At 34.9% G+C, this 4,213-nt stretch overlaps 1 non-coding gene across 1 annotated transcript; it reads left to right on the forward strand.

Annotated features, from left to right (window-relative positions):
• The first annotated feature begins 245 nt into the window (after positions 1-245).
• On the forward strand, positions 246-410 carry LOC121117032 (U1 spliceosomal RNA). Its single transcript, XR_005864025.1, has one exon. It is a non-coding gene; the product is annotated as a U1 spliceosomal RNA (small nuclear RNA).
• Positions 411-4,213: the final 3,803 nt, after the last annotated feature.

Consider the following 4,213-nt stretch of genomic DNA (forward strand, 5'->3'; position numbering starts at 1 on the left):
GTATTTTTAATCAAATTTACAACACAGATGCGTAAATGAAGAATTGTGTTACCCCTTTCTTTAAAGCAGCTATGGATCTGACTTTTAAATTATATAATGCAGAAATAAAATAAATTATTTCATTTTACGAGTTTATTTATAAATATCATAAAAAGGGGTATTTACACGTCGAAACTTAAATCTGTTGTTAGATGTAATAAGTAATATTGTATGGAATATATTGAAAAGGATGTTGATGGATAAGCATACTTACCTGGCTAGGAGGTAAACCGTGATCAATAAGGCGGTTCCTCAGGGGTGAGGGCTTTCCATTGCACTTAGGTGGGCTTGACCTCCTCCATTATCCCAAATGTGGATAACTGGATAGCATCATTTCTGATAGTGGGGATCTGCGTGCGTGCTAATCCCCTTAATTTTTTTTAAAGGGAGAATACAATTAGAAATATCAGGGCTCAATAGCCTTTGTAATATGAAGTGAATGTGAAATGAATGGGTTCGATTGGTGTGCGCGGTAATCCCCTATCAATTTTCAATACGGTACTATGGATTTTAAAACTCGAATGATTATTGTGGGATGTGGTCGTTATGTTAATTTATATCGATGAAAAGTATGTTCAATTTTTTGTTCAGCATTCAGCCATTATTTCGGTTTTGCTCCTTGCTCAAATTATAAGGTACTTCCATATATACTACGCGAAAGCAAATCGCGACTTCCCATTTGATAGTGTCAGGGAGGCCTCATTTGAGAACTAGGCTTCAAGATTTTTAACACTATAATTGAGTGACTGTTAGCGTTCAAATGAGCTACAACTGAGTAAAATTAATTTATTCATGGTCGAGATCAAGGCTAAAAGTCAAAGTATATGCAATTTGATTATTTCCCAGAACAGCAACAACACCAGAAAATCTGTATCGTGGACTAGTCGAGAAACTCCAGAAACGACTTTTACCTCATCTTTGTGGTCAATTAGGTTCTGTCGATCAATCAAACTAAGTTCCCAACCTCCGGAAATATGCTGGGAATCGTTACATCTACGGGAAGAAGATGCCCCTATCGTTTCACGAGAGGCCTGAAAATTGGGCCCAGGGGCCTTCTAAAGGATAACGTCCAAATACTTAGAGGGAAACTATGTATAGCAGCAGGCCTCTGCCACAGGGCACAAGGCTCGGACCACATAGCAATGGCTCGATGATAATTTTTCCAATTTCTGGAAACACGATTTCTGGCTTCCCTCCTCGCCCGACATAAATCTTCTCGACTATGGTATAGTTAAAAGTAGGGCCTGTGCCGTTCCCATCCCAACGTTGACGCACTAAAGACCTCTGGCGAGAGGCAATGGACTACTATTTCCGAGGGCCACGTCATCAAGATTTGCCCATGTTGGGCCATTTCGAAAATAACTTTGCAATTATTTAAAAAAAAAAAAAATATGGGACACTCGTTCAACACTATGTTGTTCTTAATGAAGTCGATTTTTGTATCCTACGCTAAAAGGTCGCGTTTTCTGTTGCAGACTGTGTATAAAAGAGAATCATATACAAGAAATTCTATGTAAATAACGGAATATATCTAATTATCTTAGCACATGACACTCTCTTGTTATTTCATCAAGGGGTCCTTAAGGAGGTAGAGAGACTATATATTTTATTTTTATGTATTTCTAGGGTATGATGAAATATTATTACTAGTAATGACATTATACATTACGGTGCTTTTTTTGCCATAAGATTAATCACTTAATTTAAAACACCACCTAGCATCTCCTTTGTCAAGACGCCCAGCACCTTTTGGATATTTCTTGGTTGTGTCCCTTCCAAAACTGCCAACACATGTATTGCATGGTTTTAAAAATAATATATACTCGTGTAATGCTGAATTATATTTTGAAAGAAGTATATTTAACATTTTTAAAACCACTAAATTAAACTATAATTATATTATCTATTCGCTGCAAGAAGGAGCTGTTTCTCAAACTTCTCGTTCCCAATCCATTGTCTCGTCCTTCTCAATATTAATTTGGGTTTGAAGAAGAGTCTTTCTGAACTGGCACTGCTTGGGAGTATTATATTATACCTCATAAATACTTTTTTATCTTTTAATATGCAAGGATTGATTCGATCACCTCTGAATCTTGGCAAACAAATTGTCTTCTTATTCTGTTTCCTGGGAAAGTTGGCTAGACAGAAAATCTCCCATTTCCATCGCCTCATCCAACTGGTAAGTTATTGTCATCTCTTGCTTCTTCATATCCATGAAGGCTACTTTGAACTCAGAGAGATATGCTGAAGCTATCAGCATCTCTCAGGATTCATTACAGGCTCCAAATCTTTTATCTATACCAGAGAAGAGTGCACTAATTAATGGTTGGCATTTAGGTGTCATTTCTCACTTATCGTGAAGATACATTTTAAGGTATGATATAGTGGGAACAGATGACCCAGATAAATAGCCTTATTTCCCTGAAGGAAGTCTAAAGCATTAGCTACATGCTGCATCACCCTTGTACAATGATCTGTGTTATCATAGTCAAAGGCAAATTGGCAGCTGTAAGAACATATGTAAAAACATTCCAGCATATTCCCCTGTCCTGGACTTCAGTGCCTGTCTGTTATCTAAGATGCGATCAAATTTAAGGTATCGGAAGCACCTCTAGAACAGAAAAATGTTCTATTATTGAAATTATATTACTTTTGAGTCAGATTTTATAAATATATTAAGGGTGATTTTTTAAAAAAAAATTGAAAAATTATATAAATTTCAAAAATCAAATTTTATAGTTAAAGTAAAATATATTCAATTTGCCAGGGGCTAAAGCCCCTCCCGCCCATCGACTGCGGACGCCATGGTGTGCTCATGAATGATGTTGATTAACACTAAAGATTTTTTAGGAAGATATAAAGTGTATGTCTTTTTTGTAGTAAGAGTAGAATTGAGGATCGATATCGGAGTCATTTCTGACTATCAATCTACCTTCTATTTATAAAACTTATTATTCACATTTTTTTTTTTTAGTTTTTTGCCTTGACTCTAAAGAATAAATTATTTTTTCAAGATTTGCTTCCTATGATAAATTATTCATGAACTCTAATGTTAAGCAAACATAGTAACTTGAATTATTCCCCACCCCACAGAAGAAAAAGTATAAAATTATTTTTGTAAACAAATTTCACAAATCAAATTTCAAATGTTAAAATTTAATATTTTGGAAAAAAGTTCAAAAATCTATAGCAGTTTACAGTCAATAAATGTTGTGTAGAAAAATTTCAAAAATTCATTGCTATTCCAAAAGTAATTTATTTTTTGAAAATTAAGTTATACCGGTAGTTGCATAAATACGCGGACTATTTGTGGCAAATAATTAAATGTGTAATATAATTCGTATGACGTATTTTTTTTGAGAATTATATAATAGAGAATTTATTCTGGTATAAAATTTAATATAATTATTGAATATAACCGCCATCAGCTGCTATGACACCCTCCAATCGCCCGCGGAAGGCCTTGCACTTATTGATGATGTAATGGTCTTCCATGGTTACCCATTGCTCATTGACGCTAGCCTTCAATGAGTACAAATTCGGTTGGTGGGAAGAACAGGCCTTCTTCTCAATTTGCCGCCACATACTGTGGTCAAGGGGATTCAAATCAGGTGCCAAATGTTTTTATGAAGTCCTCCTTCACCTCATCCACATTAATTTTCCGTGGTTTGCCGGTTCGAACACCCTCCTTTAGATCTCCTTGACAAAGCTTCTGGACCTTGAACACAGTAGTCCTGGATAGTCCAGTGTCCTTGATTATCTCCTTGACAGACCTACCGGCGCGGAGGAGAGTAGCAATCATATGACGTTTGGCCTCGCCATTCATCGTAAACGACTTTGTTTGATGCGAGTAAGAAAAACATAAACAAAGCCAAAAGGTTTATCGAGTTATTTTTTGGTGGAATTTTTTATTTCCGGTCACAGAACCTTGAGATATAAGCGTTTAAAAATTAGTCCGTGTATTTATGCAACTACCGGTATATATACATATATAATTATTCCCCACTTACATATTTCACATACATACATTCACATTAAACAGATCTAACTGTAATATTTTATAACTTTTATAATAAAAAAACAATTCCCGGTTTTAATTTAAAGAAGTAAAAATATATTATGGGAGAGAAAATTAAGATAAATTTCAGATATTATAAAAAAAAATTATAGTAAA

Source organism: Lepeophtheirus salmonis, chromosome 4 (assembly GCF_016086655.4).
Source record: "Lepeophtheirus salmonis chromosome 4, UVic_Lsal_1.4, whole genome shotgun sequence".
NCBI classification, from domain to species: domain Eukaryota; kingdom Metazoa; phylum Arthropoda; class Copepoda; order Siphonostomatoida; family Caligidae; genus Lepeophtheirus; species Lepeophtheirus salmonis.